Genomic DNA, 25,655 nt, shown 5'->3' on the forward strand with positions numbered 1-25,655 from the left:
AGGTTAAAATCTCATCCTTTATCAAATGTTATAAGAATTAAATTTGGTTGGCTTCCTCATCTAGGGCCCAAAAATTGTAATTTCGCCTAGGGCCCTTATCCAACCAGGACCGGCTCTGCTCGTCGGCAGGGAAACCCTCTCCTCAGTATTACAACCGGGAAGTCCCTGAAACTTCATCCGAAACGCTCAACCCACTCCTCTACCTGTTCTAACGTTCTCGCACCAAACGAACTAACAAATTAACTAAGAACCAACCTCATCAAGAGATCAGCGCACACCTCTGTACATCAGAAGAGCTCCTCACGGCTTAACCTATAATTTCCCATAATACTAAAACACATACTCTACAAACCGACCTCACTATCAGGTCAGGTACCTCGCTTACCACTGCCTCCAAGGTTTGATCTTTCACAATACTCTGCAATTAATCCCACTAAGAAATCGATACACAACTTGAGCCATCAACCGAGCTCTCCTGGACCTCGGCGCACATAACACAACTCCCCACAACTTAGACCACGACTCCCCGTAATGAGATTACATGCTCTATAGTCCTATCTCATTATCAGGTCAGCTACCCCACTTATCACTACCTACGAAGCTCAATCATTTACAAGACTCCCTGACCAACCTCCCTTCTAGGTCGGCACAAGGTTCAAAATACCAACTGAGCTCCCTTGGACCTCGGCGCGCAGTATCCAATTCCCCACGACCCCTATAGCAGTGAGCCAACTGTGCGTACCGACCTCGTGACTTGGTCCCGGTATCACCTACCGACCTCATGACATGGTCCCAGTATCACCCCCGACCTCATGACTTGGTCCCGATATCACATACCGATCTCATGACACTGTCTTAACCTCATATGCCGACCTCATGACTTGGTCCCGGCATCATATGCCGACCTCATGATGTGGATCCGACATCGATTCCTTCAGCTACGAGGCACGTAAAGAGCTCAGGACGAACCGAGCGCATCTCATCAGCTCGGCTGAGATTACCTTGCATCCGTGCATCTCAGTTGCACATACCAATCGACCATTCCCGACATGGAGTAGATATCAACGGATCACCACGTAGACTTCTTCACCCAGCGTCGTAACTTATTTGTAAGAAATGGCTTATAATTCACGTCCCCTTACTTGGTCCTGCCCAATCACAGCCCTTCAAAGAAGATAAGCCACACAGCTAAACCGTCAGATCTGCGGAACCTGTCACAAGCTTGACCCAGCAATTCTGCCCTCTCCTCCAATTACAAGTATCAGGATCCGAATGTATCGCTCCCTCCATCCCTATATAAACCCCGCAGGTATGACAATCAAACCATCTTGAATCCTCTATACACGCTTGTCTTCCTCTTTTCTGACTTGAGCGTCGGAGTGGCCACGCCGGAATCCTCCGGCGCCCAGCTAATCCGTGCGTTCAGTGTTCATCTTTGCAGGACCCTCTGCTTCGCTGTGGAAGAGCCGGGTGACACGGCATCCTCCTATCTGGTGGCGTGGCTATCGTCGGCAAGGAGCCGAAACATTATTAATTAATGACCTAAATAAATTCAGTAGTTAATTAAGATTTTAAAAAATTAAATAATAAGAAAAATAAAATAATTTAGTGACCGAATTAATTTTTTATTTAGGGATGAAATTAATATTCAATCACTAACTATTAAATTAATTTTAATAATTAAATTTATAATGGAATTAATTTTTGATCATTAATTAATGATCAAATTAATTTTTAATAACTAAATTAGTGATAAAATTAATTTTCGATTGTTAATAAGTTACAGAATTGATCCAATTACAATTTGATAGTTAAATTAATGACTGAATGAATTTTCTATCGTTAAATTAACGATCAAATTAATTTTCAATCGCTAATTAGTGACCTTAGCGATCGAATTGATTGAATTATAATTTGATCTCTAAATTAATATGGAATGAATTTTTAATCCTAAATTTTCAATCACTAATTAACCATGAATTAAATTTAGATAATTAAGTAGTGATAATTTCAAATCTGATATAATTCTTTTGAAAGCTGATGTAATTATTTTCAAATTGAATATGAGATTCTGTTCTTGATTATTCAGATCTCAAATCCAACTTTTAATTGATCTCTTTTTCTCCCTTAAAATGATAAAATAAAATTTCATAAGTGAACTGTAAGTCTTTACTATTGTAGCATCTCTAGTGCTTCAAGAAACACAACACTTGATGAAAAATTGAAAATTTACTTGTGAACACACAATGAGCTAGTAGATCATTAAATTTACTGATACGCAAAGTTCATCACATAATTAATAGTCATTCACAATGCAATAAAGTTGCTTGCCCTCAAAATAAAATGGCCAATAACTCTGATTCCTTTTGTATTTGATGCTTCAAATTTTCAACTCAGGATAGTTCTCACAATGTTTTTCCCTGCATTCAATAATCACAATCAGGTTAATAATAATCTGGACTGTCGATTAATCAGTTGTCCAGATTGATTCGCATTTTGATCAATTAGCTTATTAGGGAGACGGGAGACCTTCACAGAAACTCTTTGAAGATCCCTCAAGTTCTGTTCCAGTAAAAACTGAAAACCACACCATAGAAAAAGAAGATAAGAATACGATCACAACAAGAAAAGGAGATGCTAATTTGTGTAGTTCAACGAGGATCTAGAATTTTATCTCTCAATACAAACACAAACACAAACTAGAGTATAGATGATATGATTTTGTTTTGTCCTCTGAGACCCACAATTTTCAAATCTCTGATAACAAGGTGTTAGAAGATACAATCAACAAGATTCACAGATATTGCAACTCACCAGATTCACAATTATTGAATCTAAAAAAAAAAAGAAGCATAAATCTTGTTGTTACATCCATGACTGCAAAGAGAGAATTCTATTACTCGAGAAGACCAAAAACAACATGATTACACCCTCCCATTCTATAAAGCAAAGTGTTGGCGATGCAGATCCAGAGACAATAGATCTCATCATATTCACAAGTATTGATAATACCAAACCAATTGTCTAACAATGATATTGATAGTAATTACCTTCCATGACTGAATTTGGCCAAAACAATTAGAAATCTTCCTCCTTCATATCAGACTCCATTCCAACATAATTAAAAATCAACACATAAAAGTCATGTATATTATAATGATTCAGTCTGTATTTACCTACTCCGGTGATGCTTTCAAGCATTATAATTTCCATAACTCGGTCTAAGTTTTTAAGCTGTAAATTCTGCTCGCCAGATCCAAGAAAAGGTGGACCTTATAGATGATATATACTTTTTCTTATCTGCCAAAGTTGCCATCAATAAAAGTATGCATTCATTATATCCAGAAATTGCTTTAACTTTGCAGAAATATGAAAAGTAAGCAGAAACAATGTTTTCTTTGATCAAATTCACTGACATCACAGAAGAACATCAACACTAAAAATCCAACCATTTATCTACATTTCTATTTTAATCAACCATAAAAAGGGATCATCAAAATGGTGGTTAATTATTCAACAATTTCTTAATTACATGTTACAAAATACAGTTCAGTAACATCCCTAACACGACAATTTATCATACTCTAACAAGCAATTGAATTACACATTGTCCAGACAATCATACACATAGACTGATGTTATTTATTATTTATTTACTTGATAATGTATATATGAAAGCAAAGCCCATTTCCATGAAAGTAGACATGAAACCCAAGAGTTGAGACCTTTACCAACTTGGAACCAAGTTGGCATCTCTCATATACATAAAGTGATGTTACTCAGTACTGAGAGACTCCTCACTTTCACTGCTGGACTTCTGATCTGCTGTAAGTCACTACCAAAATAACATGAAATAGCGACGGAAATAGCGACGAAAATATAAATCCGTCGCTAAATAAGGTAAATAGTGACGGAATATTTTATTTCGTCGTTAAGTTAGCGACGGAAAAAAAATTCAGTCGCTAAACCTGTAAAATACTGAAAATTAAGATGTAATTTGTAAATCAAATTAATCTTAATTTATGGAGTTTTAGGGAAGATTAGTAAGGTGGATTAAAATAAACCTAAGGTTGATTGGATTTGAGTAGTTAAAAATTAAATCGATTAATAGGATGGGTTAAAGTATTAATGGGTTTAATTAATCAAACCCTAAGTCTTATAATAGTATATATAGGTTAATGGGTGATTGGTTTAGTGGATCCGGGTAGGCTAAACCCGTTAACGCCGGTTAAAAGGGAAGGATCACGGTAGATCCCGATCGCGAGCTGCTTCTCCGAGTTCCCGATCGCGAGCTGCTTCTTCGAGTTCCCGATCGCGCGACCTTGGTTCCTTCGTCTCCACCGAAGCCGAGAGCGAGGGAGTTCGCCGCCTCTTGCCGGAGCTAAAGCTAAAGGGAAGGCCGGCGACCAGACCTAGCATCAATCGGGGTGGTTGCGTCCTTCTCGGTGGCGGCGGTTCGCACAACGGGAAAGCTGCAATCGGCGGTGAATCGGAGAAGGGACAATCGGTAAGACTCTAATTTGAGGTTTCTCCTATCTTAGGGTTTCTCGAGCTTAGATCCATGTTTTTTTAGGTTTCCTAGTCCAGATCTTAAAGGGGAGGCTGCTGTGGGTTTCGGTCTCAAGCAAGAGGAAGAGAATCGGGTAAGTTTAAGCTGGATTTGTGGGTTTGGGTTTGATTCCTGAGCTTAAATCTAGGGTTTGTCGGATTTACAGAGCTTGAGGTGTTGGATCTGGATTTTGGAGTTATCCTCGGTTTGCTGCCGCAAAGACGAAGGAGGTCTGGAATCGGCCGGATCTGGGATATAGATTCAAGGTAAGCCCTACTAGGCTAGTTTTGAGTTGTGTGTGTGGTTGTGGAGTTAAGATGTTGATTTGGTCTTCTTTGCCACAGAATGCTACTGTAAGTGAACGAGCTTTGATTTCAGCCGCAAAGAAGTTCGATTCGGGCTTGGAACGGCTGGATCTGGAGGTGAGCCTTCTTGATTCTGATCTAGATGTTTTTGATTAGCCATAGAGTTTGGATGTTGTGTGATGGTTGGCGGTTTTGATCGGCTCTGTTTGAATGTTTACTATTCTATAAGATTTTGTTTTAGTTTAGGGTTATGTGTGATCAGTTGGAATGAAGCAGTATAGTTGTAGAGATTGTGAAACTGGTTATTAATTGGGTTTAATCCATGTTAAAGATTCAATTAGAATGTTATTTGGATTACCATGTGTTTAGATTAATTGAATCATGGTTAAGTGGTGTTTAAACGTGGGATTTGGTTAAACCAGATGGGTTGGATTAATCTAAGGGTTGGGTTAGGTTTGACCTTTATTAGTTGGATGATTTAGATTAAATTATGAAATTTAATTATTGTAATTTGATACGGTAGTAAGTGTGTATTGTCGTTTGTTGCAGGACCTTGATTGATTGGTCCTATTACACGGAGTTTGATTACTTTCTGAGGTTTTAGTTGTGACGATCATCGGATCAGGTGGGTATCCTGTACTTGGTCAATACAGGTTTTCCTATTCCAATGCATGCGTTATTTTTATCTTATTATCTTGTAGATACCCATGCTGTTTGAGATAGTATCTAGTTGATACCTTTGATATTCATTGCTTGATACTTGCTGTTGACTTTATGATGATCTACTGTTGCCATGTTGATACTCTTGTTATCTGTTTTATGTTGATTCCTGTATGACTCGTTGCGTGATATATGTTGTATTATCTTATTTGTTTCAGCAAGATTAATATTTTGTCTCACTAAACCTTCATTCTCAGTTTGTAACTTTTCAATCAATTCTTTGACTTCAAAATCCTTCTGCTTTAAGTTTGCTGCAGTCTCTTCAAGTTTCATCTCTGACTCTTTGTACCATACTTGATTTATGGCTGTCTGTAGCTTTGATATGTGTTTGTAGCTTTGATCTTCAATACAAGTAAACAATTTGTAAGTTTTACACATCCATTTATTTCTAGTTTGAGCAAGTTTTGACATTTATTAGGCTATGTTAAGTCTCTGAGATATTATGTTAGTGTATAAAATATTGAGGTAACCATAATCTGAAAAAAAAAATTCTAAAATCATGGTACTTGAAAACTTTGACAAAAACTGTTCAGGTAACTTTGGAAGGATAATAAAATTGCCTTATTCTATCAAATGGTAAATGATCCAATAAATGAATCTACTGAAAAATCACGGTATTAGGTTAGTTCTTAGTTCTATTTGATATTTTCCCTTAAATCCTTTATTTTCATCCTTCTGATGTCTCCTAACATTGATTATATTGAAACATCATGTTTCACCACCCGTTGTTGAATGATATGTGGTGGTGTGAAACCTCTAAAGGCATTCATCTTATGCTTAGGTATGCATAGGAAATGGATGGGTAAATATTAGACACGTGCAAACGGCCAAAATCTCGTGGTTCTTTTTGTTCTTAGTTCTTTGGGATTATATTTTATGTTTCTTTTTGTGATTCATTAGTGACTAGCGATGATATTGTGAATCTGGGAGTTTGAAATGTGGCTATCCTTTCATCTCTCACAATAGAGCTAGTGATTATAATGCATCTATTATTTTAAAATGTTGGTGACCTTGATTGTTTCCACTGGATAAGATATTGATAGACCAAGATATGCATTGGTCACTTTGCTGATATCATAATGGTAGTAAAAAGGGAGATTTTGGGCTATGTTGATGCCCACTTGTTTGCCATCTCTTAATTTTTATATTCATTCTTTCTTACTCTGTCAACATATTGATTTGCATATAAATAAATAGAAAAGAAATTAGATTATAGATTCATTGTTAAGTCCACAAATTATTTAACCTCAATAATGATTCCAGAGCAGTTTAAAGTTACATATATGCTCCATATCAAAATTGAAAGGCATCATATTTACTTGTTCAATGAGGACTTCATTGAAAGGAAATCCATATGTAAAAGGGAGACTCAAGCGCAGTACAAAATTCTCACTATCATCTTCTTTTTTCGAGCTTATTTCATCCCTTTCTTTCTCCAAGAGACTAATTGCTACGGTACAATTTTTAGGCTGGATGTCATCTTTTTCAATAGATTCTTGTACAATTACTATGTTTTGACATGTTCAATGACTGAATAAGCTTCTGGCAATCAAAACCATGAAAGCTTTTCTCATTCATGAACCAACTTATAACCTTATAAACTTGGCAGGGAAGTTTATTCCTGGATGTTACACACTTGCCGTCTCTAAAGAACTTCCCGAAGAATACCAGGTACTCTATGCTATTTGTAAGAACCCCTACATATCTCACTTATGGCTTTTGTACCATACTTGATTTATGGCTTTTGCTACAAATAATATATTTCTTGTTCTTATCCATTTTCATATGTATAGTGATTTTTATATATTTTAATAATGGATTGTAAATACTATTTTAGGATTTTTGTCATTTACTAAATGGATAAGGAATGGATGCATTTGCCTTCAAGGCTTGATCCGAAGTATGAAGAAGGGGTTCAAAAATTTCTGTCACAAGCTAGGAACTATGCCAAAACACGTGAAACCATATTATGTCCTTGCAAGCGTTGTAAGAATAAGAAGTATATGAAATTTGATCAAGTATATAAGCACCTAATTATGAAGGGGATCGATCCTTCTTACACTATTTGGTTCTTCCATGGTGAAAATTCTACCTCACAATTTCAAAATGAAGGTATTTCAAGAGGAGTTATGGAAGAGGAGGATGAAAGTAGAGAGGAATATCACTTATATAAAGATGCTTTTGTGGCGGAAGAAGAGGTTGGACACACTTTGTCTGAGACAGTCGATTATGAGTTTGCTGATTTATTAAAAGATGTAGAAACTCCTCTTTTTCCTGGTTGTAGAACGTACACAAAGTTGTCAGCAGTCGTGACATTATACAATTATAAGTCTATTAATGGACACACTGACAATAGTTTCAATGAGCTTCTTAAGATTTTACGTGATATGCTTCCAGAAAAAAATACACTTCCAGAAAATGTTTACTCAATGAGAAAACTATTTAAACCATTTGATTTAGGATATGAGAAGATTCATGCTTGCCTGAAAGATTGTTGTCTATTCAGAAAGGAGCTTAAAGATTTGGACTCATGCCCAAAGTGTGATTTCTCAAGATGGACTAGAAAAGATTAACTGAGATGTGATTAGATGAACTAGAAAAAATGGTCTCTACCGATAGCATTCATTATGTAATAAGTAAATGAACTCAGAATATTGGAGGAATTACCTTTTGGAATGTTAGTTTCTGCGGTAGCCCCTTGCTGGTTTGCTGGAACTAGTTGAAAAGCAGTTTTAGAACCTGCTGCATTGCTATTCATTCTAAAACCACCTAGTGAGATAACCACTAAATGTGATGTGACTGATGATGAAATACCCTGGTTCTTCAGCGCAGGGATTATGGCTCGCTTCTTTTTTGTCCTTGAATCAATAGATCCTGCCATTTTGGTTGGAGCCATTGATGTGGTTGGTATGGGTGCATGGGCTGTTTGATCCATAATGTTAGAATTCACATTGGATCCTTGGCTTGCCAAAGGAATAATCCCTTGTACCTGAAAAAACAAAACATTTGATGACATAATTTCACAAACATACAATCTCTTATATCTCACAAATGACATAACACCATTGAACATAAATACTAACCTTGTCTGATGAAACATCATCATAAACATTCACACGACTAGCATAAAAGATAGTTAGCTGAGCAGTCATTTTAGCTGAGCAGTCATTTTAGTAGGCCATGGAGTATTCCTGATGAAACCAATCAAATATACCACAATGCCACCAAAATATGAAAAACTAATATTGATAAGAACAACAGAGAACTTGTACCAAAAGCCTGAACATGTCTTACAAACTGCCAGGATGACCTACAAAGTTATTGGGGCCAATTTGACCGCCAAGAAATTGTTGCTTCAGATAGGCAACTCTTACATTAGGGTTATTATGTGCATATTGGATGCTGGAGAAAGGGCTGCTATCAGTGACAGGAAAGTCATGGTCCAAGAAGATAGGAAATGTCGGGAGTTCATTCAACTGGTGGTGCAAAGCAGAGAAGGATTCAGCTTTAGAAGGCTAACATGCATACTGAGGGTATTGACTGAAGCCTTGTTTAACAAAATCCAAACAATTCTACATAAGCATGACACCAAATTTGTCACTTTGGTAAGGTATTATTAGAACAATTAATGAATCGTGATAAAAATTAAAATGTAAAATCACAATATACCTGAGCTTCTAAAACATGGGGAGTTTTCTAATTGTCCTTAATGGCATCCATCAAAGGTAAATGATGAAATCTTGAAGATGAATGGTTATTAAAGACATCTTTCCTAGGCTTCTCTTCTTGTGGACACTTGGGGAGCCTGAACCGCTCAGTGGTAGATACCATATTTGAGAAAGGTCACTTCACTGATGGGAGAGCTGAGGTTCGAAACCAAAATACACAAGGCAATCATACAGCACAACCAAAATTACTGATCAGAATTCCTGTAAGACTCATTAACCCAAATGACAATAGATAAATCCACCATAAAATCAAAATATCAATTATTTGTGACAAATGCTCTCTTTCTTAACAATGTTTCTCGTCATTTAAAAGATATAATCTCATGCAAATCTATAGATGTAGAAACTAGAGCAACAAGAGATCATAAAAATTCCTTGCATGTCAGAATATGAATTTAATGAGTTGTTTAAGACAGTGTTATTGATAATAATTTTTAAAAAAGGTATAAAAGTATATAATGATGGAAAGTATATAATGGTACAAATGGGAATAAAGAAAATTCAGTTGCCAAGGATACCTAAAGAGGAATATTGAGAATACTACATAATGTTTTACTGCTGCACTTGTAAATGCAATTCTTATTTCTGATTAACGTTATTTTCAACATTGCTTGGCTTTAAAGGAATTCTAATCACCACTACTTTAGACAGTAGCTGCGATAACTGAGAATTATAGTCATCATTACCAAACCACACCCTCGAATATTGTATTTTTTACCAAATCATTCCCCAGCGCAATTTTGATTGAAATTGCCCTTGATTTTTTATATCTACATTTTATCATCTGACGAGTTAATTTGCAAATTGGTAATCAACTTCAGCCTCAAAGGACTCAAATTAGGGTCGTGGCACTTAAAAGTATTATTTTTGTCAAAATAAAAACAAACAAAAAAACAAATTCACAAATCCACTTGCAGTATATTCTGTGCATTTTTCATTCTGATACAATTCCAAATACCCCAATACAATTATATTTGTTGGTAGTTACTCAAAAATATTTACTTGCATATTTCCAGTGGTGATTAAAATATAGCTTTTAATCCAAAATATAGTTGGGTCTTCATTGATAAATCCCCAGAATTTGAAAGTCAAACTGGCAATCAAACATAAGATTCTTTGGTGTTGGCATTTTTTTATATAAAAAAAATAAGTGTGGCCCTTCATAATGGGGTTCTCACAGCTTATTTATTTTCTTCCTTTAAATTTCTTTCAATTCATGAGGCAATGGCATAGAGTATTGGCCTATGGTTTCTTTTACAACGTGATGATTAGAGAAACAATGTTAGATTACCTTGCATAGGTAATACAACAAATTTTATTAATCTTTCAGTGTGCTAACGAAAAAATAGTAGAAGTATGATCTAATTCTTCTTCTTCTTTGTTAATTTTACAGTACAATATGATGATTTACAACAGATACGGCAAACTAATCTTTAAGGAAATAGAGACAGCCCACACCCATAAAAATAAATCATCCAGCAAACATAACTAGGAAATCACTATAATAAAAAAATCATAATTCATTAGAGAATAATAGGCTAATCCACCATAAAAAGAGCCAAATATATCTGTAGCCTACTCCTATCAACCAAGATTATTCCCCATCACTGAGTCACATCGTCACAACTAGATACTATCTCAAACAGCATGGGTATCTACAAGATAATAAGATAAAATAACACATGCATTGGAATAGGAAAACCTGTATTGAACAAGTACAGTGGGAATCCCACCTGATCCGATGATCGTCACAACTAAAACCTCAGAAAGTAATCAAACTCCGTGTAATAGGACCAATCAATCAAGGTCCTGCAACAAACGACAATACACACTTACTACCGTATCAAATTACAATAATTAAATTTCATAATTTAATCTAAATCATCCAACTAATAAAGGTCAAACCTAACCCAACCCTTAGATTAATCCAACCCATCTGGTTTAACCAAATCCCACGTTTAAACACCACTTAACCATGATTCAATTAATCTAAACACATGGTAATCCAAATAACATTCTAATAGAATCTTTAACATGGATTAAACCCAATTAATAACCAGTTTCACAATCTCTACAACTATACTGCTTCATTCCAACTGATCACACATAACCCTAAACTAAAACAAAATCTTATAGAATAGTAAACATTCAAACAGAGCCGATCAAAACCGCCAACCATCACATAGCATCCAAACTCTATGGCTAATCAAAAACATCTAGATCAGAATCAAGAAGGCTCACCTCCAGATCCAGCCGTTCCAAGCCCAAATCGAACTTCTTTGCGGCTGAAATCAAAGCTCGTTCACTTACAGTAGCATTCTGTGGCAAAGAAGACCAAATCAACATCTTAACTCCACAACCACACACACAACTCAAAACTAGCCTAGTAGGGCTTACCTTGAATCTATATCCCAGATCCGGCCGATTCCAGACCTCCTTCGTCTTCGCGGCAGCAAACCGAGGATAACTCCAAAATCCAGATCCAACACCCGATTAAAGATCAAGCTCTGTAAATCCGACAAACCCTAGATTTAAGCTCAGGAATCAAACCCAAACCCACAAATCCAGCTTAAACTTACCCGATTCTCTTCCTCTTGCTTGAGACCGAAACCCACAGCAGCCTCCCCTTTAAGATCTGGACTAGGAAACCTAAAAAAAACATGGATCTAAGCTTGAGAAACCCTCAGATAGGAGAAACCTCAGATTAGAGTCTTACCGATTGCCCCTTCTCCGATTCACCGCCGATTGCAGCTATTCCCGTTGCGCGAACCGCCGCCACCGAGAAGGACGCAACCACCCCGATTGATGCTAGGTCTGGTCGCCGGCCTTCCCTTTAGCTTTAGCTCCGGCAAGAGGCGGCGAACTCCCTCGCTCTCGGCTTCGGTGGAGACGAAGGAACCAAGGTCGCGCGATCGGGAACTCGGAGAAGCAGCTCGCGATCGGGATCTACAGTGATCCTTCCCTTTTAACCGGCGTTAACGGGTTTAGCCTACCCGGATCCACTAAACCAATCACCCATTAACCTATATATACTATTATAAGACTTAGGGTTTGATTAATTAAACCCATTAATACTTTTCCTATTAATCGATTTAATTTTTAACTACTCAAATCCAATCAACCTTAGGTTTATTTTAATCCACCTTATTAATCTTCTCTAAAACCCATAAATTAAGATTAATTTGATTTACAAATTACATCTTAATTTTCAGTATTTTAATCCACCCGTCGCTAAACCTGTAAAATACTGAAAATTAAGATGTTATTTGTAAATCAAATTAATCTTAATTTATGGCGTTTTAGGGAAGATTAATAAGGTGGATTAAAATAAACCTAAGGTTGATTGGATTTGAGTAGTTAAAAATTAAATCGATTAATAGGATGGGTTAAAGTATTAATGGGTTTAATTAATCAAACCCTAAGTCTTATAATAGTATATATAGGTTAATGGGTGATTGGTTTAGTGGATCCGGGTAGGCTAAACCCGTTAACGCCGGTTAAAAGGGAAGGATCACGGTAGATCCCGATCGCGAGCTGCTTCTCCGAGTTCCCGATCGCGCGACCTTGGTTCCTTCGTCTCCACCGAAGCCGAGAGCGAGGGAGTTCGCCGCCTCTTGCCGGAGCTAAAGCTAAAGGGAAGGCCGGCGACCAGACCTAGCATCAATCGGGGTGGTTGCGTCCTTCTCGGTGGCGGCGGTTCGCACAACGGGAAAGCTGCAATCGGCGGTGAATCGGAGAAGGGACAATCGGTAAGACTCTAATCTGAGGTTTCTCCTATCTTAGGGTTTCTCAAGCTTAGATCCATGTTTTTTTTAGGTTTCCTAGTCCAGATCTTAAAGGGGAGGCTGCTGTGGGTTTCGGTCTCAAGCAAGAGGAAGAGAATCGGGTAAGTTTAAGCTGGATTTGTGGGTTTGGGTTTGATTCCTGAGCTTAAATCTAGGGTTTGTCGGATTTACAGAGCTTGATCTTTAATCGGGTGTTGGATCTGGATTTTGGAGTTATCCTCGGTTTGCTGCCGCGAAGACGAAGGAGGTCTGGAATCGGCCGGATCTGGGATATAGATTCAAGGTAAGCCCTACTAGGCTAGTTTTGAGTTGTGTGTGTGGTTGTGGAGTTAAGATGTTGATTTGGTCTTCTTTGCCACAGAATGCTACTGTAAGTGAACGAGCTTTGATTTCAGCCGCAAAGAAGTTCGATTTGGGCTTGGAACGGCTGGATCTGGAGGTGAGCCTTCTTGATTCTGATCTAGATGTTTTTGATTAGCCATAGAGTTTGGATGCTGTGTGATGGTTGGCGGTTTTGATCGGCTCTGTTTGAATGTTTACTATTCTATAAGATTTTGTTTTAGTTTAGGGTTATGTGTGATCAGTTGGAATGAAGCAGTATAGTTGTAGAGATTGTGAAACTGGTTATTAATTGGGTTTAATCCATGTTAAAGATTCTATTAGAATGTTATTTGGATTACCATGTGTTTAGATTAATTGAATCATGGTTAAGTGGTGTTTAAACGTGGGATTTGGTTAAACCAGATGGGTTGGATTAATCTAAGGGTTGGGTTAGGTTTGACCTTTATTAGTTGGATGATTTAGATTAAATTATGAAATTTAATTATTGTAATTTGATACGGTAGTAAGTGTGTATTGTCGTTTGTTGCAGGACCTTGATTGATTGGTCCTATTACACGGAGTTTGATTACTTTCTGAGGTTTTAGTTGTGACGATCATCGGATCAGGTGGGTACCCTGTACTTGTTCAATACAGGTTTTCCTATTCCAATGCATGTGTTATTTTATCTTATTATCTTGTAGATACCCATGCTGTTTGAGATAGTATCTAGTTGTGACGATGTGACTCAGTGATGGGGAATAATCCTGGTTGATAGGAGTAGGCTACGGATATATTTGGCTCTTTTTATGGTGGATTAGCCTATTATTCTCTAATGAATTATGATTTTTTTATTATAGTGATTTCCTAGTTATGTTTGCTGGATGATTTATTTTTATGGGTGTGGGCTGTCTCTATTTCCTTAAAGATTAGTTTGCCGTATCTGTTGTAAATCATCATATTGTATTGTAAAATTAACAAAGAAGAAGAAGAATTAGATCATACTTCTACTATTTTTTCGTTAGCACACTGAAAGATTAATAAAATTTGTTGTATTACCTATGCAAGGTAATCTAACATTGTTTCTCTAATCATCACGTTGTAAAAGAAACCATAGGCCAATACTCTATGCCATTGCCTCATGAATTGAAAGAAATTTAAAGGAAGAAAATAAATAAGCTGTGAGAATCCCATTATGAAGGGCCACACTTATTTTTTTTATATAAAAAAATGCCAACACCAAAGAATCTTATGTTTGATTGCCAGTTTGACTTTCAAATTCTGGGGATTTATCAATGAGACCCAACTATATTTTGGATTAAAAGCTATATTTTAATCACCACTGGAAATATGCAAGTAAATATTTTTGAGTAACTACCAACAAATATAATTGTATTGGGGTATTTGGAATTGTATCAGAATGAAAAATGCACAGAATATACTGCAAGTGGATTTGTGAATCTGTTTTTTTGTTTGTTTTTATTTTGACAAAAATAATACTTTTAAGTGCCACGACCCTAATTTGAGTCCTTTGAGGCTGAAGTTGATTACCAATTTGCAAATTAACTCGTCAGATGATAAAATGTAGATATAAAAAATCAAGGGCAATTTCAATCAAAATTGCGCTGGGGAATGATTTGGTAAAAAATACAATATTCGAGGGTGTGGTTTGGTAATGATGACTATAATTCTCAGTTATCGCAGCTACTGTCTAAAGTAGTGGTGATTAGAATTCCTTTAAAGCCAAGCAATGTTGAAAATAACGTTAATCAGAAATAAGAATTGCATTTACAAGTGCAGCAGTAAAACATTATGTAGTATTCTCAATATTCCTCTTTAGGTATCCTTGGCAACTGAATTTTCTTTATTCCCATTTGTACCATTATATACTTTCCATCATTATATACTTTTATACATTTTTTAAAAATTATTATCAATAACACTGTCTTAAACAACTCATTAAATTCATATTCTGACATGCAAGGAATTTTTATGATCTCTTGTTGCTCTAGTTTCTACATCTATAGATTTGCATGAGATTATATCTTTTAAATGACGAGAAACATTGTTAAGAAAGAGAACATTTGTCACAAATAATTGATATTTTGATTTTATGGTGGATTTATCTATTGTCATTTGGGTTAATGAGTCTTACAGGAATTCTGATCAGTAATTTTGGTTGTGCTGTATGATTGCCTTGTGTATTTTGGTTTCGAACCTCAGTTCTCCCATCAGTGAAGTGACCTTTCTCAAATATGGTATCTACCACCGAGCGGTTCAGGCTCCCCAAGTGTCCATAAGAAGAGAAGCCTAGGAAAGATGTCTTTAATAACCATTCATCTTCAAGATTTCATCATTTACCTTTGATGGATGCCATTGAGGACAATTAGAAAACTCCCCATGTTTTAGAAGCTCAGGTATATTGTGATTTTACATTTTAGTTTTTATCACGATTCATTAATTGTTCTAATAATACCTTACCAAAGTGACAAATTTGGTGTCATGCTTATGTAGAATTGTTTGGATTTTGTTAAACAAGGCTTCAGTCAATACCCTCAGTATGCATGTTAGCCTTCTAAAGCTGAATCCTTCTCTGCTTTGCACCACCAGTTGAATGAACTCCCGACATTTCCTATCTTCTTGGATCATGACTTTCCTGTCACTGATAGCAGCCCTTTCTCCAGCATCCAATATGCACATAATAACCCTAATGTAAGAGTTGCCTATCTGAAGCAACAATTTCTTGGCGGTCAAATTGGCCCCAGTAACTTTGTAGGTCATCCTGGCAGTTTGTAAGACATGTTCAGGCTTTTGGTACAAGTTCTCTGTTGTTCTTATCAATATTAGTTTTTCATATTTTGGTGGCATTGTGGTATATTTGATTGGTTTCATCAGGAATACTCCATGGCCTACTAAAATGACTGCTCAGCTAACTATCTTTTATGCTAGTCGTGTGAATGTTTATGATGATGTTTCATCAGACAAGGTTAGTATTTATGTTCAATGGTGTTATGTCATTTGTGAGATATAAGAGATTGTATGTTTGTGAAGTTATGTCATCAAATGTTTTGTTTTTTCAGGTACAAGAGATTATTTCTTTGGCAAGCCAGGGATCCAATGTGAATTCTAACATTATGGATCAAACAGCCCATGCACCCATACCAACCACATCAATGGCTCCAACCAAATTGACAGGATCTATTGATTCAAGGACAAAGAAGAAGCGAGCCATAATCCCTACGCTGAAGAACCAGGGTATTTCATCATCAGTCACATCACATTCAGTGGCTATCTCACTAGGTGGTTTTAGAATGAATAGCAATGAAGCAGGTTCTAAAGCTTCTTTTCAACTAGTTCCAGCAAACCAGCAAGGGGCTACCGCAGAAACTAACATTCCAAAAGGTAATTCCTCCAATATTCTGAGTTCATTTACTTATTACATAATGAATGCTATCGGTAGAGACCATTTTTTCTAGTTCATCTAATCACATCTCAGTTAATTTTTCTAGTCCATCTTGAGGAACCACACTTTGGGCATGAGTCCAAATCTTTAAGCTCCTTTCTGAATAGACAACAATCTTTCGGGCAAGCATGAATCTTCTCATATCCTAAATCAAATGGTTTAAATAGTTTTCTCATTGAGTAAACATTTTCTGGAAGTGTATTTTTTTCTGGAAGCATATCACGTAAAATCTTAAGAAGCTCATTGAAACTATTGCCAGTGTGTCCATTAGTAGACTTATAATTGTATAATGTCACGATTGCTGACAACTTTGTGTACGTTCTACAACCAGGAAAAAGAGGAGTTTTTGTATCTTTTAATAAATCAACAAACTCATAATCGACTGTCTCAAACAAAGTGTGTCCAACCTCTTCTTCCGCCACAAAAGCATCTTTATATAAGTGATATTCCTCTCTACTTTCATCGTCCTCTTCCATAACTCCTCTTGAAATACCTTCATTTTGAAATTGTGAGGTAGAATTTTCACCATGGAAGAACCAAATAGTGTAAGAAGGATCGATCCCCTTCATAATTAGGTGCTCATATACTTGATCAAATTTTATATACTTCTTATTCTTATAACGCTTGCAAGGACATAATATGGTTTCACGTGTTTTGGCATAGTTCCTAGCTTGTGACAGAAATTTTTGAACCCTTCTTCATACTTCGGATCAAGCCTTGAAGGCAAATGCATACATTCCTTATCCATTTAGTAAATGACAAAAATCCTAAAATAGTATTTACAATCCATTATTAAAATATATAAAAATCACTATACATATGAAAATGGATAAGAACAAGAAATATATTATTTGTAGCAAAAGCCATAAATCAAGTATGGGACAAAAGCCATAAGTGAGATACGTAGGGGTTCTTACAAATAGCATAGAGTACCTGGTATTCTTCGGGATGTTCTTCAGAGACGGCGAGTGTGTAACATCCAGGAATAAACTTCCCTGCCAAGTTTATAAGGTTATAAGTTGGTTCATGAATGAGAAAAGATTTCATGGTTTTGTTTGCCAGAAGTTTATTCAGTCATTGACCATGTCAAAACATAGTAATTGTACAAGAATCTATTGAAAAAGATGACATCCAGCCTAAAAATTGTACCGTAGCAATTAGTCTCTTAGAGAAAGAAAGGGATGAAATAAGCTCGAAAAAAGATGATTGTGAGAATTTTGTACTGCGCTTGAGTCTCCCTTTTACATATGGATTTCCTTTCAATGAAGTCCTCATTGAACAAGTAAATATGATGCCTTTTCAATTTTGATATGGAGCATATATGTAACTTTAAACTGCTCTGGGATCACTATTGAGGTTAAATAATTTGTGGACTTAACAATGAATCTATAATCTAATTTCTTTTCTATTTATTTATATGCAAATCAATATGTTGACAGAGTAACAAAGAATGAATATAAAAATTAAGAGATGGCAAACAAGCGGGCATCAACATAGCCCAAAATCTCCCTTTATACTACCATTATGATACCAGCAAAGTGACCAATGCATATCTTGGTCTATCAATATCTTATCCAGTGGAAACAATCAAGGTCACCAACATTTTAAAATAATAGATGCATTATAATCACTAGCTCTATTGTGAGAGATGAAAGGATAGCCACATTTCAAGCTCCTAGATTCACAATATCATCGCTAGTCACTAATGAATCACAAAAAGAAACATAAAATAAAATCCCAAAGAACTAAGAACAAAAAGAACCATGAGATTTTGGCCGTTTGCACGTGTCTAATATTTACCCATCCATTTCCTATGCATACCTAAGCATAAGATGAATGCCTTTAGAGGTTTCACACCACCACATATTATTCAACAACGGGTGGTGAAACATGATGTTTCAATATAATCAATGTTAGGAGACATCAGAAGGATGAAAATAAAGGATTTAAGGAAAAATATCAAATAGAACTAAGAACTAACCTAATACCGTGATTTTTCAGTAGATTCATTTATTGGATCATTTACCATTTGATAGAATAAGGCAATTTTATTATCCTTCCAAAGTTACCTGAACAGTTTTTGTCAAAGTTTTCAAGTACCATGATTTTAGAATTTTTTTTTTCAGATTATGGTTACCTCAATATTTTATACACTAACATAATACCTCAGAGACTTAACATAGCCTAATAAATGTCAAAGCTTGCTCAAACTAGAAATAAATGGATGTGTAAAACTTACAAATTGTTTGCTTGTATTGGAGATCAAAGCTACATACACATATCAAAGCTACAGATACTCAGCCATAAATCAAGTATGGTACAAAGAGTCAGAGATGAAACTTGAAGAGGCTGTAGCAAACTTAAAGCAGAAGGATTCTGAAGTCAAAGAATTGCTTGAAAAGTTACAAACTGAGAATGAAGGTTTAGTGAGACAAAATATTAGTCTTGCTGAATATGTTGCGACATATAAGACCAAAATGAATGCATGTTAAGACCAAAATGAATTCAGAGGACTTGACGGAAGGGGGCGATACCTGGCGACGACGGAGCGCAATACCTGGCGAGGGAGGAGGGTGAGCGGCGGATCGCGCGAGGGAGGAGGGTGAGCGGCGGATCGCGCGATTAGGGCAGCGCGCGGAGGGATTATGACGGGCGGGATTTCGCTGAAGCGGGATTTTACGCGATTAGGGCAGCACGCGATTTAGGGAGGGAGGGATTATCACGGGCGGGATATCACGCGAGGGAGCGCGCGATTTAGGGGGGAGGGATTATCGCGGGCGGGAAATCACGCGAGGGAGGAGGAATTTAGGGGTTTTTTTAAAGAAATTAAAAATAATATAATTATAGTTATAATTTATAAATTTTAATAGTGGACATTGTACACTGTCAATATAAATTTTTAACAGTGCACATTGTACGCTGTTAAAAATACTTTTAACGGCGCACAATATGCGCTATCAAAAATAATTTTAACGGCGTACAATGTGCGCTGTTAAAAGTATTTTTAACAGCGTATTATTGTTGCGCGCTGCGGTTGATAAAAATATGATATTATCCGTAGCGTATTTTATTGGGCGCGCCGTCAAAGCAACTATTAACAGCGCGCCTATGATGTGCGCTGCGGATGACGTGCTGCGGAAAATCATTTTTGTTGTAGTGAATGAAACAAATCTGAATTACGAGCTCGATGACATTTAAACAAACCTAACTCAAATCAGACTCAAACCAACATATGCAAGAAAGAAACCAAGCTAAGCTTGAGCAATTGTCATTTGAGTAGCTTGGTTAATTTTACGCTTGGCTCGGGCTTTGTTACCTTACTAAACAATCCTGAACAACACAAGGTTATTTTGGTTTGTCTCTAAATCACTTTGATTTACATCAGGTATCATTTTATTAGCTTCTATGTCCTTGTATTTTTTATTGTAATTATTTAATTATTTCTCTATAAAATTTATTTGATTGTATCATCACCTTTAAAAATGTTCATGACGTGTAACATATTTATTTCTCATTTTATTGAGTTACACCTAATTGCTTCTAGATATCAGTATTTTTAATTTTATCTTTCCTAGTACACTCGGGCATCCATCATTGTATTATTTTCTATGCTAGATTAACCTTTTGTATGGGTTATTTACTTGTATTAAGTTTTTGTATGTGTTATTTAGTAACTTCTGAACACTATTTTATATGTTATATACTTCATATATGTGGCAACATGTAAATACTTATATTAAATTTATAAAAGTTCACATCATTTTGCTAGGTGTGTATGCCCATGAAATTAGACCCTTCGTCCACTTACTCATCTTCATAATTACCAAGTCTTTGTTGGTCTCAACTATTTATAGTCGGTTAGATTGATCTTGCCTCTCTATTTAATCCGTTACAAGGCTATACCACTAGTATTATTTTGATATCTTAGGTCACATTTTATTACCTGAATTATGAGAATTGCCTAATTTAAAACATTAGTCATTTAAACTGTTGGTTGATGCAAGGGTTGGGAAGATCTCCTTCATAGTATTGTAGGGTCGACCATATTTTTCTTATTTAATCATCAACGTACCAGTGACATCTAAAACTGAAGTTACCTGTTTGATCCCTATCCATTCACAGTCATCAATTATGTCGTAAACTTGTCTTGATGTTTCTTTTCATTATGATGGCCTTTTGAATCGTCCACATGGCTTAAGTGCCCAGCAAACTCCCATGACAACTTGTGAAGAAAATGTGAACCATATTTTAGTAGCATGATTGCCCCTATGTCCTGATGGCATTACATTTAACTACTTATTTTAGCACTTCAGCCCTTGATAGAATGGCTACTTTGATATATTCAGGTCCGTCAATGCATATGTTGGTCAGCTCAAGGTATCTTTGTAAAGCTAGCCTAGGAATCGGTTTCGTCAAAGAGGATAACTCATTCATTCTGTTGTGTGTTATAATTCTATTATGATTTAAACGGCAACACTTTTTCTTTGAAATTCTTATTGGAATGGATATTTTTAAAACAACCTCATATAGCATGACCAATGCCTTACCTTTAATTATGGATCTAGGCATGGAATGGAGAATTAAAAAGAGCCATCAAGGAGTTTGCAACTGTGATCACATCTATTTTAGAAACTGAACTGCCAGTCATCTTGTCTAAGACTGAAAGAACTACAGTGATAAAGTTTGTGATTGAAGATTATTTTTATTACATATCTGAGTAACACTTCTCCCAACTAGCCAATCAATTACATTTCAAATATACCAACAGAGACCTGCCATTTGACTGATATGAATATATAACACTGACTTCTTTTCAGCTCATTTTTAGGTAGCATTCTACTGAATGTTAAAAAACACCAATGGACAAAGACCTATATAATTATAATCCATAAGCTAATGCATACTTAACTATGTGGTATGTGTTGATCCTTTACTATAGTATAAGTTTTTGGGATATGGTGATATGATATTTGGGCATGACTAATCTGTGTTCACATCCAACAATTTCAGATTTTTAAGAAGCGTTGTAGCATATTATAAGTTTCACCATGCATAGTATGCCCACTCATGAAGGTATAGAGAACAATATATGTTGAGCCCTCCTGACAGCTTAAACATAAAGAAAAGTGATTTTGTGATCCAACTGTAACTATTTCTGAAGTCAATATTGTTCAGGCAAAGTGGCTATTCACTTAAAGATTGAAGTCAACTCTTGAGTTTCAAAGTGAAATTATCTAAGGGTAGTTAAGAAATTGATTAGCCAACCCTACAATACAATAAACAATATTCTCTTAAGTACATTTCCTTTTTCTTTATTTTTTTCAATTACTTTTTTAAAATTGCACCATTCAAGCACACAATATTGTGAGATTAGACCATACGTTTTGTAGCAGTTAATAGCAGTTGACTTCTTCTCTCTGCTCATGTACACAAGGTTAGCAGTTGATACCAATCTGTATATCGAGACCTTAAGAAAGCAACATGGTATGTGATTAAGGTGATCTAATAGATAAACACACTGATTCCTTTTTAATTTTGTTCCATGAAATGCTAATCTGTAAATTGTACGCATAAATGCTATGCGTTTTTAACTTTCAATTTTTACAAGTGCTCACATGAGTGCCATTCTCTATTTCAGGAGACATGGCAGGTAGGAATCGTATTCCCCGCCATCTTGTGAACGAGAGGTCTCATGGTTTCCAAGATGGCCCTCCACTTCGTCGACCTGTGCCTGTACATCCTGCTGAGGAAGAACTAGCTTTGAGGCATGATGAAATACGTAGGCTTCATGCTGACAATCAGCCTACTGATGGACGAAAATATTGCTCTCAGGAGAGATATTACTTTCGCCAAGGATGAACTCCATCAACTTAGTCAGGCTATACCCAAACTCCGGGCCGATAAAGAACTAGAGGCGAGGGAATTGATCCAGAGGGGTCTTAAGTTGGAAGCTGATCTTCGCGCTGTTGTGCCCCTCAGGGAAGAGGCTCTGCAACTAAAATCTGAAGCACAGAAGTTGGACAAATTGCGACAAGAGTTATCTGCAAAGGTTCAAACTATGCAACAAGATCTGAAACATTTGCAGGCTGAGAACCAACAAATACCTACATTACGCGCTGACATTGATGGACTTCGACAGGAATTGGTTAGAGCCAGGTCTGCGATTTCCTTATTGTTATTGTCTTTTTCTTTTTCACTATCATTTCCTTACCTTTCCTGGGAATCAAATACAAATACCTAAATGAGTAACATTTAGCTTGCAAGTTACAGTTCTTGTTCATAGCAAATATCTTTTCATGGTTATGTAGGACAGCATATGAATATGAGAAAAAAGCAAATGCCGAGCAAGTAGAACAGAGGCAAGCAATGGAGAAAAACATTGTATCCATGGCTTGGGAGGTTGAGAAGCTGAGAGTAGAGCTGGAGAAGAGAGCAAGAGGACTCAATTAGTCGTTTGCTTTTCTCCCATGGCTTGGGAGGTTGAGAAGCTCACACGACTTCTCCGGAGGCTTTGCCGGGCTCGCACGACTCCTCTGGAGGCATGCAACGTGCGGGTTGGTGGTAGCATCAGCGACGACAAAAGAGGGGAAGGGCGGCGACAATGATGACCGTGCCTCAGCAGGTGCTGCAGCGATGACAACCGGAGGGCAGCCGAAGAAGGTTGCGGCGACACACGAAGCGTGTGGATAGCGAGAGAAGACGCAAGTAGAAAGGAAAATGAACTTAGATTTTAATCAAACTTAGACCAATGTTTCCTATCAATTCTTCATCTAAATAGGATAACCAAACAAACTTTTTAAAATCATAATCAATTTATCCCATTAAAATATTTAAAAATTCATTTTAAATTCTAAAAAATCTAATAAAATTATAATAAATCATATATATTCTTTTATATTTATTTTCTTATTTATTATTAATTATTTTATTATTTTCTTTTGTATTAATTTAAATGAAGTTCAAATCGAATCGTGGTATATGATAGGAGGTCCCGTGGGGCTTAGGCAATGTCTCTGGAGTAGCACAGCGATAGGAATGCATCACGAGAGAGTGGACTAGAGAGGAAACAATAAATTTAGATTTAATTAAATTAATAATTTTAATTAACTCCTAGATTTAATTAAATTAATAATTTTAATTAACTCCTAGATTGAGATCATTTAAATAGACTTAATTAAAATTTAATTAAATTATCCTATCATATATATATATATATATATATAATTATATTTTATATTTTAGTTTAAATATTTAAATTAAAATTTTTATTACTATATTTTATATTTAAAAAATATTGAAACTGTATTGGCACATGATATAATTAGAGCTGTTAAATGAGCCAACACATAATGGAGCGGGTTAATATATTAAAAATCTATCACATCATATGGTGGGACAGGACAGACTGACCCACCCACTAACTTGATGGGTCGAGAAATCTGCAATCCAAAACAGCCCGTGGGTTTGGTGGGCCAAGTCCCTGGCCCAGGGCCGGGCCTGGGAGTGGGTAGGGAAAGTTGCAGTGCCCAGCCGCATTGTACCCCGCCGGCAACCATGCAGGCGAAGATGAGCCTCACTAAGCTGATGGGCCTCGCCTGCGATGGTCCGACGGCGCCTCCGCCATTGCTCATGTGATCTCAGCAAGGCTACCGCTGCTATCTACACCTGCTTCCTACTTAGCCATGCATGGATCCAAACAAACAAATATGGTAATTAAATTGTCGAAGAGGAAAATTAAGGGAATATACATAGAAGAAGAAACGTACTACGTAGACCGATGAAGCAAGCAAGCGGGCCGGGAGTACTTAAATGCATGCATGATCAGATCAGGTGGTGCCCGCGTTGAGACCACCAACGATCGATATATGTATTTAATTTGTAATAAATAAGGATAATGTAATTATTAATTAATATAAATCAATTTATAAAACTTTTATCATCCTCGTGCGGTTGGAATTCTAGATTAAATTGGATTGTTGAAAGTCTAAATCAAATTAGTTTGTGCAAAAGTTTTCATTAAGTCTGAGATCAAGTATAAAATTGTTTTGCAATTTGTTACGTACCTAGAAAATGCAATTAATGGCCAATTAAGTATAGTTATCTAATGATTAATTAAATCGTAATTTTGTGATTAATATAAGAAGAAACTAAATTTTTATTGGGATGGGAATAATAAAATCATAATATAAGAATTCTTCTTCTATTTATTTGGAAGGAAAGAAGAGAGAGAGAGAGAAAAAAAGCTCATACTTAGATCCCTTCAAAATGTATAGACGACTTTAACAATTGTGAAACTAAGTATTCATACAGAAAGGTAATATCGAGCAGTTAGATCATATGACAATGGGAAAATGGAAAATAAATAGTCAGTCGGACGGACGGATAGATGTAGAGAAGCCTGTGTGATTACTTTTTGTGAATACAAATTCAACTGACAACAGCTAAAGGAAAAGGAATCTTGGGATGAAATAGCAAATTCTTCGACCATCACTCTTTCAATGTTTTGGGGATGATTTTTTGAATTGGATGATCATTTCTTTTTCTTTCCACCCTTTCCAGATTTAGAAGATCCAGCGGCAGTCAAGGTGTTTGCAGACTCCTGCTTCTTTGTTCTTCCATGATGCTTTGGAATTAACTCTCCAACCCTCAGCATCAGTTGCTTTCAACTGATGCTTTGGAATTAGATCTTTGAAACCTTCAACTTGTGTGGTTTGTTTCTCTTCAACTTCAGTATTTCGAAAGCTCAGTATTCATACGAACTCTACTAACGGTAAATGATCCAATAAA

The 25,655-nt window shown here is 36.2% G+C and overlaps 3 pseudogenes; 2 read left to right on the plus strand and 1 right to left on the minus strand.

The window, feature by feature from the left end:
* Nucleotides 1–8,047: 8,047 nt before the first annotated feature.
* LOC141846991 (uncharacterized) lies at nucleotides 8,048–12,321 on the minus strand (annotated as a pseudogene).
* Nucleotides 12,322–12,749: 428 nt separating this feature from the next.
* On the plus strand, nucleotides 12,750–17,000 carry LOC141846992 (uncharacterized; annotated as a pseudogene).
* Nucleotides 17,001–22,506: 5,506 nt separating this feature from the next.
* Nucleotides 22,507–23,564, plus strand: LOC141848073 (protein FLX-like 3; annotated as a pseudogene).
* The last annotated feature ends 2,091 nt before the right edge of the window (nucleotides 23,565–25,655 follow it).

The sequence above is a fragment of the Curcuma longa genome, chromosome 16 (genome assembly GCF_044706935.1).
Source record: "Curcuma longa cultivar G26 ecotype Majalengka, Jawa Barat chromosome 16, ITB_CL_G26_1.1, whole genome shotgun sequence".
NCBI classification, from domain to species: Eukaryota; Viridiplantae; Streptophyta; class Magnoliopsida; order Zingiberales; family Zingiberaceae; genus Curcuma; species Curcuma longa.